General features: G+C 39.5%; 1 long non-coding RNA gene across 2 annotated transcripts; it reads right to left on the reverse strand.

The window, feature by feature from the left end:
- On the reverse strand, nt 7–1,879 carry LOC109822409. Of its 2 annotated transcripts, none has more exons than XR_002242114.1 (4): nt 1,306–1,879; nt 1,151–1,217; nt 563–713; nt 7–492 (listed from the first exon to the last, which is right to left on the reverse strand). It is a non-coding gene; the product is annotated as an uncharacterized LOC109822409 (long non-coding RNA). The 2 variants fall into 2 exon arrangements; XR_002242113.1 differs by having other exon boundaries at nt 7–246; nt 609–713; nt 1,306–1,876.

Here is a 12,956-nt window from a genome sequence, read left to right on the forward strand (position 1 = left end):
CAGATATAACAGAAAATTTTAACTGCTGATTCTCACACCTCAACTCAGACTATGAAAACTAGAGAAAATGTTTACCTCTCTCTCATATTTTGTGTATAGCTTTTCAAACTCCTCGCCCCAGTAATCAGCCAATCCCGAAGATTCATTAGGGCAAAATAGTGAGTATTGCCCATAATTTTGGACCCTCTCCATGAAAAGATCAGGTATCCAAAGGGCATAAAAGAGATCATGAGCTCTGTTTTCTTCCTATAAGATGGTACCGGAGTTACCTCTATTGCAATAATAGAGCCAATAGACATTCGAGATGGAACATTTTATGAAAGCATTCTACGACTAGGATTAACAGTGCAATAAATTTAACACAATAGTAACATAAAATTCATAGGCTAAGTTGTAAGATCTCCTTTTCTCATATGTACCCCCTCTTAACCTTATCTTAACTCCTTTCCTCATAACCTCACAGAAATATCGTCAAAAATTTAGATTTGTAACCTAAGAGAAATATTTTTAAGGAAGAAGAATCATAAATAAAACTTACACAAACATCTTTGGTATCTGTAACCTAAGAGAAATATTTTTAAGGAAGAAGAATCATAAATAAAACTTACACAAACATCTTTGGTATCCTCATGTGGATAATCTCCAAGACCCAATCTTTCTTTTATGGAACTTAACAAATACATCAAACTCGTCATAATTTTTAGGATCCAACTCTGCCAAGTGAAAAAAGAAATAAGATAATTTATCACTTTTTCCAACTAAAAAATATAAAGATAAGCAAAAGTACGAAGAGATTTTTTAAGTCAAGAAAATAGATCCCTTTTTCTCATATGCGAGAGAAAAATAACCTAGTAACAAATTTAATTCTCAAATCTTAAAGAATAAGAAGAAAATAGTAAGATATTATGTATCATGAATCAATCATCTCAAAAGCACAGGAAAAATATCAAACTGGCAAGACAGCATCGAGTTGATCCAATTCCCCTAAATGTCCACACAAATTACATGCGAACGACAACGATATTCACAGGATAAATAGAAAAATTACCAAAGGAATTCAATTGTTCAACATGCAATAAACAATAACCCTAAAATTAACAAAAACATCCAATTTCGAAAATATAAAATAAACTACATTAAATTAAAATACCTTGAGAAAGCCATTGCTCCCTCATCGCATCAAGCTTACACTGCTTCAATTCCGCCGACCTATTCGCCTACAAACACCCAAACAAACAATAAATCCTCAAAAAATCCAAAAAATGCCCAAAAATTCAATTTTGGAATTTGAACCAAGAGATTAACCTCTTCTTCTTCCCGGTTTCCCTAGCATCCGCGGGAACCACTGGAGTATCGTTGGCCATGGCGTCGAATCCCATCTCCATAGAAAACCCTAACCCTCAAAAAACCCTACAGAGAAGAACCCTAATCGGGACCAAAGACCAGAGCATTTCGACGTTGACGGCGGGGTAGTAGAATTTGTTGCATAGCCTGTGGAAGTAGCACATGCCGACCTTGCCGAAGTAGCCGAGGTGGTACTTGTCGAAGAGGATCTGGTGGTGGTGCATCCCTCCGGCGTTACCGTGGCCGTCGAGGTGCTTGTAGTGCTTGCCGATGTGGCCGTGGCCGGCGCTGACGTGGACGCGCTTCTTGCGGTTCTTCTTGAAGCGGGTGGTCATGGCAGCGGCGGCAGGAGGGCTAGGGTTAGAGCTTTGAGGGGACGGAATCAGAAGCGAATGAAACTTTCTATATGAAAGGGGTCGTTTTACTTTTTTTTTCTCCAATTTTAGGCGCTCTAGAATTCCCTCTAACTTTCCCCTAATTTTTTTCCGCCCCTAATCCTTCCCTCTCTTTTTTTCCGCAAGCGAAAATCATCCGCACAATTTACTTCCCTTTTCTCCAATTTTTTACCATTGCAAAATCTTCTTTAGTTTCTGTTTGAATCCACATTGGATTTTTAAGATTTTACATAGTTTATTTATAACAATTTTTTAAAGAGATTTAATTCTTATTAATTAGAGAACCGTTTCTAATAAAAACAAACCACAATAACCGTTGCTAGTATGTTCTAATAGCAACAGTTAAATAAGATACCGTTGCTAATAGGAGCATTTGTAGTAGTGACGTCTCACCATGTCTTAACTTTTTGAGGCCCCAAATCTCACATTTGTTACCCAGTACGATGTCCTATTCTTGTGGCCTGCATAAGGCCCATAGGATAGTAAATATGAATTTGATATTTCATTAAGATCCGCTTATTCGATCTGTATGTGACTCTCTTCTATGTGTGACAGATATCTAAGGTGTCTAAAAAGCCCGCGGTCCGGGCCCGGGCCCGGGGTCGGCCAGGAAACCCGGGCCAGACCCGGGTCCGGCGCCCGAGGGCGGGCGTAAACTCGCCTGGTCGGATACCGGGCCGGCCCGGAACAGTACCGGGCTCCCGTTCGGGTCGGGCCGGCGAGGCTCGGCTAGGACGCAAAACAATGGTCTCTTCTGGGCTGCCGTTGTCGAAAAACCGGGTTCGAGCGGCGATCAGGCTGTAAACTAGCCCCGGTTCTGGGATCCGCCCGGCCGGTTAGCAGTACCAACTCCTATCCGGCATCGGGGCCGGGCGGCTCCTGCCAGCCCGCCCGGGGCACAACGGTCACCCCTCGGCCGGGCCCGGCCCGGCAACAACGATCACCTGGCGGTGACCGTTGTCGAGAAAAAATCGGGTCCGAGCCGGGCAGCAGGCAAACTCGCCTTAAAGCTTGTTTTCTGTGATCCGGGCCTGACCGGAATCAAGTACCGGCTTCCGGATCCGCGGCCCGGCCTGGGGGGCAACAACGTCACCCTGGTGACCGTGGTTCAAAAACCGGCGGTTCGAGCCGCCTGGGTCCGCGGCCCGGCCCGACGCCAACGGTCACAATTTGTGACCGTTGACGGAATTTGGTTGGGTCGGGCCGGGCCGGGCCGCAATTTGGTCGGGCCGAACCGGGCTGCTAGCCCGGCCAAAACAGTCAAAAAACTAACCATTTTGGCCGCAATCGGTCATATTTGGCCATTTGACCGATTTGCCCCTTAAAACAGGCAAAAAACGGCTAGAATATGAGGGTTTTTTGGTCATTTGCCTAGGGGGCTGCCTCTATAAATAGAGGGGGGTTTCACTTTATTTTCTCACAATAAAACTCATCTACTTCTCTCTAATACTCTCTTATATGATCTTATACTCTCTTATACTATTTTATAATCTCTTATATTTTCTAATACTTCCATCAAATTGCTTCTGGATCTGATTATAAAGAGCGAGACCTATCACCTACCGATCTAGAGATGAGTCCTCCTACAATAACTCCTCCTCCTACCAGTGTTAATCCTAAATCTGGTGGCATTGAATCTACTGCACCAAGGATGAACACGGTAGGATTATCTCCCCAGAAGGCAAAATGTGCGTTGTGCGGGCAGGTTTTCCAAGCTCATCATAAGAGCGGCACCAACCATCTCAAACGCCATATAGAAAAGCACAACAAAGGCCAGAATCTTCAAGGTGATATCCGACAGTCTATGATTTCCCAATCCTTCCCTTATGGTATCCTCGGTAGTTAGAATTATGATACTGCCCGAGCTAGGAAATGCTTAATCAGGTTTATTGTTCTTAAAAACCTGCCTCTTAAATTAGTAGAAGATGATGAATTTGAAGATTTGTTTAGAGATGATTTTTATCCCGTATTTACAAAATTTTCTCGTCAAACCTGTTAACATGATATTTTAAAATATTATTAGGAGGAACAAGGAAAAATAATTTCTTAGTTTAAAAATTCAAACTGTAAATTTTCTTTAACTTCTGATATTTGGACATTTAGAGTACAAACTGGTTATTTATGTATCATAGCACATTGGATTGATAAAAATTAGCAAATGTTTAAAAGAGTTATTTCTTTTATTACAATTGAAGAGTCACACACTGATATTAATATTGTTTGGGTGGAAAATTAATTTCATTGATGAGTCCATTACAGCTTCAAACACTTACAATAAACTCAAACAAACAAATAGCCTTTTTTATAAGACTTTAAATCAAAAGTTACAATTTTCTCTCAAACTACACACAATAGAAGTTTATCGCCTATTGCTTGTACGGGATCGTTGCCGGTGCCGGGGTTTATCCGTGGACCACCTACGGATCAGATCCTGTGAGCAGAAGTTTGGATAATCAGTGCTTTCGCTTCACGAAGGAAGTGATTACAGTAGCGGAGATTTTGACTAAGCAAAATCACGGCTCTTCTTGGGATTTAAGACTAAGCTTAAATCCGGAGGAGGGTGGAATGAGTCTCGGATCTCTCGAACTCTTGCTTTGTTGAAGAACTCCGCCAAGATCTGCTAACTCTCTGAAATTCGTGCTCTAATCTCCAATTTGACAGCACTTCGTCCTCTTGATTTCCAGATCCTTAAAAAATGAACACCCGAGCCCTTATTTATAGGCTTGGTTGGTGGTTTTCTTGGATCAAAACAAGGGATTCCCTCTATCTTCAGTTAGCAACTGTCTAACAATAATATCAGAGCAGTTGGAACCCAAAATCCTGAAAGAATCCATGAAAGAACCGAAAAACCCGATTCTGGCCGATCCACCGAAGTGGCTCGACCTTGGCCGAGCCACCAAATGGTGGTTCGTCCATGGCCGAGCCACTGGTCTGACCGGATCATTTTGATGCGTCCCGATCGCCAGAAGCTTTCGTGGTTTTCTAGAGTTTGGTTCGTTCCGTTGTTTGCATGTATTTCATGGTATTATTGACTTGTACGCCAATTTGGTGGCTGGTGAGTGTACGGGCTACTTGGTGGTGACCGGTGAGACTTGGTTTGCTGGTGAGTGTGCGGGCCACTTGGTGGTGGCCGGTGAGCACGCTGGCCACTTGGTTTGCTGGTGAGTGTGCGGGCCACTTGGTGGTGGCCGGTGAGCACGCTGGCCACTTGGTTTACTGATTTGGTGGCTGGTGAGTGTGCGGACCACTTAGTGAATCTTATCGATTTGAATGATGACGTTTATCGTCTCCTCTTCGTCTCGAGCCGCATACGGGAACTTATAGGCATTTTTAGACGTCTACAAATATTGCAAATTTAATAATTGAAGAACTTATGAAACTAGAAATTGATCAAAGAATATTTTCTCTTTCACTAGATAATGCAAGTAATAATAATGTAGCAGTTGATTTTATTAAAACAACTTTGTCATTGCCATGTCCTGGTGACCTTTTTCATATTAGATGTATCTGCCATATTTTAAATTTAATTATTCAAAGTGTATTTTCTAAAATTAAACCCATGATAGAAAAGGTTAGAACAATTGCTAATATGCATAATGCTTCTGAAATACGAATTAAAAGATGGAAACAATGTTTTAAAAGAAAAAATTATAAGTCTAGACTAATTTTAAAAGATGTTGACCATAAGTGGAATTCCACATATGCAATATTAAGTGTAGCAATAGAATATAAAAAAATTATAAACGATTTTATAAATTTTTATGTTTCTAGTTCTAGCTCTGGTAGCACTTATAGAATAAGTGAAGATGAATGGACAATTATATGTAAATTAAATGAGATGTTACAAGTTTTTTATGATGCTACTATGTTATTATCTGGTTGTTATTATCCAACTATTACTTTAGTTGCTTTACAAATTTTAAATATTCATAAAAATTTTGTCAAATATCGTATGGATGATATTTTTGGAAATATAATTTTTTAAATGAAGAGCAAATTTAATAAGTATTTTAGGCTTATTCCTCATATTTTTTATTTGGGGGTTCTTATTGATTCATGTTTGAAGGATATTGGTCTTCAGAATTTGTTACAGTCATTGTATGGTGGACAAATTATAGACTTAGATGATGGTTCCACCCTTACTGTTACTTCTCATCATTTATCTATTAGAAATTATTTTCAAACATTATATGATAAGTATGCAGCTAGACATGGTGTAGCTGCACAACAGTCTACAGCTTCAGCGCCTTCGGCTTCGAGCACAGGTCAAGGTAAAAGTATAAGTTTTGATAGGTATGTAATGGTAGCTGAACTAACTGGTGGATCTGGAATTGGTTCAGGATTAGAGGTTTCTGAATTAGATGAATATTTTTCTGCTTTCTTAGTTAAATATCAAGGAAATACTTTAGATATTTTGCAATGGTGGAGAGTATATGGATCAGTTTCATATCCTATACTTTCCACCATGGTTCGTGACTTACTATCAGTGCAGGTTTCACGGTAGCTTCGGAATCCGCCTTCAGCACAGTAGGACGTTTGATCGACGACCACAGGATATGCTTAGATCCGTATACTGTATAAGCGGTGATGTGCTTACAAGATTGGTGGAGGTACGAGAAGAGAACATAAGGTATCAATATGATTGCTATAATTGAAGATAAATTTGAAGAGTTGGGACTAGCAGAAAGATATAAAGATTAGGTAATATTCATCAAATTATAATTTTTATTTCTTAGCTTTAAATTTGTAATGAATTATTTCAAAAAAGTTACAAATGATAGTGATATGGGTGAGTAGGTGCCAACATAGTTGGGATTTACTCATCTATTGTGATGCGACGAATTTCGAAATAAATTTATACTTGTAAAGGATTTACTGATTATTAATAAAGAAATTATTTTTATCATCTTTTATTTTTATAATTTTTTGTACTTGTAATTTATATCATTTCAAGTTATTAAAAAAATTTATGTCATTTTCTATAATTTTTATGTATATTTTATGATTTATTGTTTTTTAAATTTAAAAAAAAATAAAAAATAAAAAAAAGGGCCGGCCCGGAGCCTGACCCGCTCAGGCCCGAGCCCGGGCCCAGACCCAGCCCGGGTCACCCAGGCCCAGGTCCGGGCTTTGGATTTGCCCGGCCCGGGAAACCGAACCGGGCCGGGCCGGATGGACACCCCTACAGATATCTAATTGCTTTAAGCAATTGTTTCCTCTTCTGATTTCCCTCTTCAAACAATTGGTTTCCTTCACTAGCTTCTTCGATCGTTCTCTCTTCGATCTTCTTGATTTGGCCGTGTAGATCTTTTGTCTTTGTTTCTTCTTGATCTTCCATCCTCTAAAAGGGCCAAGGTTCTCATAATTCAGGTACGAAATTTCTAAAAGTTTTAGTTTATTTGTTAATTCTTTATGTTGTGTTATGTTGATTTATTTTGGACATCCGAATGTTTGCTTAAATAACTTCACGAAATATTTTGTAACATTTTCATTGGCCGAAAATGCATGCATGCATGCATGTTCAAAAATTATCAATGTTTATTTATTGTTTGTTTAGCATTATATATCTTTCCTGAAATCTAAAATTATCAGTTATTATTATGTGTTGCATTATGTTGTGTTTTAGGTTACTCGAAGATCACAGTTATATATGTTACGTGTTGTCATTTTTTTTTCAACATTACCTCAAAGCATTTACATCAGAATTGAATTTGATTTCGTACACAACGAAAGTAAACCTACAAATTTTCACCATAAATGTGTTTCTGGATAATAAAATCATAAGATAAATGAAACAAGAACAACCTTAAAGTATTGAATAATGCTTAACAAGTAAAAACATGTATGTTACGCTACTGATCATAATCCAATCAAACAATAATTCTTATCACCTATTACTATTTCTCATACAATACAAAACTGAAACTACAACATGTTGGGAATATTTTCTATTTAGACAATAATTAAAACGTAAATTAGTTTGAACAGTTAATAATTTTCAGATAATGATGGGTTAATATTATAACACAGATATAAGAAATGATTAAAACAAAAATAAATAAGGATAGAAATACGGCCTGATGATCGAGGCGTGCAAGGCACTGTCCCAAGAATCTAATTGCCCCCTTTCGTACAGGGCTACGCGGCAATAGTTCTCGGAGATACAACGACCCTCGGTCAGGCGATCACCTTCTCATCGACACGTGCTTCAAGAAGGCTTTGCGAATTCTCCTTGACTTTTAGGATACCAATGGAAGTGTAATAGTAGAAAAATATTTTCGAAAAGAGAAGAGGAAGAGAAGAGATATGTTTCTTGACAATGTACTTAACCCTCGCATATACCGATCTTTATATAGGTTGAGAGTCACGTCCGTTTTCCCACAAATCCCGCGGCAATTAACATGTTTAATGCTAGCCGTTTCGTCATTTAAGTCCATAAATCCACAGTTAATACGTTTTAATTACTCGACCATTTATCCTAACCGTTACAAAATATTTATCACGTTTTAGTTGTAAAAGAAAAACATTAATCATGTTTTTAATCTACATCATATTAATTATGTTTTAATTATTCCAATTAGCAGAAAATTGATCACATTTTTAACCAATCTGCATCATATTAATTATGTTTTAATTATTCAATATAGCAAAAACAAAATATAGCAGGTTAAGAGCCCCTAAATCCGGAGCTGCATTCGTGTCCGTAGGTCGTGCGGCCTGATGATCGAGGCGTGCAAGGCACTATCCCAAGAATCTAATTGCCCCCTCTCGTACAGGGCTACACGACAATAGTTCTCGGAGATACAACGACCCTCGGTCAGGCGACCTCCTTCTCATCGGCACGAGCTTCAAGAAGGCTTTGCGAATTCTCCTCGACTTTCAGGAAACCAGCGGAAGTGTAATAGCAGAAAAATATTTTCGAAAAGAGAAGAGGAAGAGAAGAGATATGTTTCTTGACAATGTACTTAACCCTCGCATATACCGATCTTTATATAGGTTGAGAGTCGCGTCCGTTTTCCCACAAATCCCGCGGCAATTAACATGTTTAATGCTAGCCGTTTCGTCATTTAAGTCCATAAATCCACAGTTAATACGTTTTAATTACTCGCCCATTTATCCTAACCGTTACAAAATATTTATCACGTTTTAGTTGTAAAAGAAAAACATTAATCACGTTTTTAATCTACATCATATTAATTATGTTTTAATTATTCTAATTAGCAAAACATTAATCATATTTTTAATCTGCATCATATTAATTATGTTTTAATTATTCCAATTAGCAAAAACAAAATATAGCAGGTTAAGAGCCCGTCAATCCGGAGCTGTATTCGTGTCCGTAGGTCATGTGGCCTTATGATCGAGGCGTGCAAGGCACTATCCCAAGAATCTAATTGTCCCCTCTCGTATAGGGCTACGCGACAATAGTTCTCGAAGATACAACGACCCTCGGTCAGGCGACCTCCTTCTCATCGGTACGAGCTTCAAGAAGACTTTACGAATTCTCCTCGACTTTCAGGAAACCAGCGGAAGTGTAATAGCAGAAAAATATTTTCGAAAAGAGAAGAGGAAGAGAAGAGATATGTTTCTTGACAATGTACTTAACCCTCGCATAAACCGATCTTTATATAGGTTGAGAGTCGCGTCCGTTTTCCCACAAATCCCGCAGCAATTAACATGTTTAATGCTAGTCGTTTCGTCATTTAAGTCCATAAATCCACAGTTAATATGTTTTTATTACTCGCCCATTTATCCTAACAGTTACAAAATATTTATCACGTTTTAGTTGTAAAAGAAAAACATTAATCATGTTTTTAATCTACATCATATTAATTATGTTTTAATTATTCTAATTAGCAAAACATTAATTATATTTTTAATCTATATCATATTAATTATGTTTTAATTATTCAAATTAGCAAAAACAAAATATAGCAGGTTAAGAGCCCCTCAATCCGGAGCTGCATTCGTGTCCGTAGGTCGTGCGGCCTGATGATCGAGGCGTGCAAGACACTGTCCCAAGAATCTAATTGTCCCCTCTTATACTGGGCTACGCAACAATAGTTCTTGGAGATAGAACGACTCTCGGTTAGGCGACCTCCTTCTCATCGGCACGAGCTTCAAGAAGGCTTTGCGAATTCTCCTTGACTTTCAGAAAAACAGCGGAAGTGTAATAGAAGAAAAATATTTTCGAAAAGAGAAGAGGAAGAGAAGAGATATGTTTCTTGACAATGTACTTAACCCTCGCATATACCGATCTTTATATAGGTTGAGAGTCGCGTCCGTTTTCCCACAAATCCCGCGGCAATTAACATGTTTAATCCGATCTTTATATAGGTTGAGAGTCGCGTCCGTTTTCCCACAAATCCCGCGGCAATTAACATGTTTAATACTAGCTGTTTCATCATTTAAGTCCATAAATCCATAGTTAATACGTTTTAATTACTCGCCCATTTATCCTAACCGTTACAAAATATTTATCACGTTTTAGTTGTAAAAGAAAAACATTAATCACGTTTTTAATCTACATCATATTAATTATGTTTTAATTATTCTAATTAGCAAAACATTAATCACATTTTTAATCTGCATCATATTAATTATGTTTTAATTATTCCAATTAGCAAATAGCAGGTTAAGAGCCCCTCAATCCGGAGCTGCATTCGTGTCCGTAGGTCGTGTGGCCTGATGATCGAGGCGTGCAAGGCACTGTCCCAAAAATCTAATTGCCCCCTGTTTGTAGGAAATTTGCAGTAAAAAGACAGTGAAAGAAAAATTTGACTTGTATTCCTCTCAAAATCGATTACAATTTGGATTCCGATTACAAAAGAGAGGAAAATGAATTTGATTCTCCCCTTTGTTTAATTCTGGGTTCTTCACGGTGGCGATGAGATGCCTCCCTCGAATGCTCGCGTCGAGTTTGCTTCTCGTTGACGATCCGAACGTCTTGATTCACTGGAACGATGTCTTCTCCTCACGATTTGACGCTGTGGAGAACTTGCGTGGCAAGTTTGAAGATAACTCTTGACGAGTTGATAACTCTGAACGAGTTTTTAGACTTGCGTGGCAAGTTTGAAGATAACTCTTGACGAGTTGATAACTCTGAACGAGTTTTAGAAGAACTTGCAGAGCAAGTTTTGAACTCTGATCGAGTTGATAACTCTGACGAGTTTTAGAAGAACTTGCAGAGCAAGTTTTGAACTCTGATCGAGTTGATAACTCTGAACGAGTTTGAACTCTTGAAAAAGAGTTGATTTGAACCGAAAGTTCGGTTAATAAGCCAAGGAAGAAGTTCCTGTTGCTGGTCTCCCAAAACTCCAACAATTCAAGCCGAGAGCCAAAAAGCCAAAAGCCTTCTCTCCCAAGCCAAAATCCCAGCCCGAACTCAGTTGAGTTTTGAGGTATTTATAGGGGATTAAGGGTATAACCGCCCCCTTAAATATCTCCTTAATGGGCTGAGTGGGGTGTAACTGCCCCCTCTTAAACAGCTCCCTACATCGTGGGGAAGACGGTTTTGAAACAGTACTGTTAGTGTTTTGAACGAGTCAAAACGCTGAAAACAGCGTTCTGGGCCTTAACTCTGCGTCTTATTGATGAGACGCAGAGTTGGGCGCTTGTTGGGAGTTGAAAACGCAAGGTTCTCTTGCGTTTGGACCTAAACTCTGCGTCTTAAAGATGAGACGCAGAGTTAGGCGTTCGCTAGGAGTCGAAACGCACAGGCCACATTGGGGCTTAACTCTGCGTCCAAGACTTAGGACGCAGAGTTAAATCTCTATTGGAGATTTGAAACGCACAGGCCGCATGCGTTCTGAAATTGGAAACGCACAGGTCACTGGTGCGTTGAGGATCAACTCTGCGTTCAGAGTTTGGGATGCAGTCGAGTCTGTCGAAGAACGCACATTACGTGTGCGTTTCGTGATTTAACTCTGCGTTACAGAGTTCGACACCTGCTAAGGAACGCACACTTGTCTGCGTTTTACGATTCAACTCTGCGTTACAGAGTTCGACGCCTGTTTAAGGAACGCACACTTGTCTGCGTTTGAGAGAGATTGTTGGCTTATAACCTCGTCCATTATAACATTGCAAAGGCCATTGCTTATTGATCTTTGCCTGTTATAAAATATGAGAGTCGTCAGATTGTAACTCCCGATGTTGATTGTGAATGCTGTTGAATTAGAGATTTCATCAGTTGTCGTGAAGGTCGTCAGATTGTAGCCTTCTACGTGAAAGTCCTCAAATTGTAGCCTTCTGGAAGTCGTCAGATTGTAACTTCCATCATCGGTGTTTGATGGGGGATCAACTATCTATTGTGATTTTTAGACAGCCTACAGAACCCCCTCCAAAGTTTTCGAAAGTTCGCGGTTGACTGGGACGAATTTTCGGAATACTTTGGATCTCAACCCTGATCTTGGAGCTGTTGATTCCTTGTGGGAAAGGATTTGTTCTCTGCACTTGCTTCGAAGGCATCTTGGTTGAAGGGATTTGCACGTAGGACCTGTGTGAAGGTATGCGCCATAATCCTGCTTCTGGAATGTGGGGGTGGACCCTGCATTTTGAACTTGAGATGCGGGTCTCACCCTTGCATGTTGAATGTGGAACACGGGTGTGACCTCGACGTTCAGTTCGGTTTTTGCATCGCGGGTCTGACCTCAACGTTTTGACTTAAGACATGGAAGTGGCTTCCGTGCATTTTTGACTAAGTCTTTGAGACTTGTCTTTGGCTCATTTGTTTTAAGTCTCGGCTCACATCCATTAAGCGGATGGACCTACAAACGTGCATAGGATTTTTGGCAAACCCTCAGCCATCAACGGATTTGATAAGCCTTTACCGACTACCGTTTGAGTCGGGCTAGCATGTGAATTATCTAGGTCCGTTCCACATGTAACGTTGTGCTAAGAGAATGAACCCTCTTAGACTTGATGCTATGATTTTGAATACATAGACTTTGTCATTTTCACGGGAAACGACTAACCGGCAACGCGTGTTAGGCGTAGGCTTATCTCTAATTAGGGATCGAGATAAAGTCCCCCATGCGTGTGAGGCATGGATTTTGATGTCCTTTTCACGGTAAAAGACTAACCGGCAACGTGTGTTAGACATTGACTTATCCCTACTTAGGATTCAGGATAAAATTCCCCATGCGTGTAAGGCATGGATTTTGGCGTTATTAATAACGACCTGCTACGATATTGAATACGTAGGCTTTGCCATTATTA

Source organism: Asparagus officinalis, chromosome 8 (genome assembly GCF_001876935.1).
Source record: "Asparagus officinalis chromosome 8, Aspof.V1, whole genome shotgun sequence".
NCBI classification, from domain to species: Eukaryota; Viridiplantae; Streptophyta; class Magnoliopsida; order Asparagales; family Asparagaceae; genus Asparagus; species Asparagus officinalis.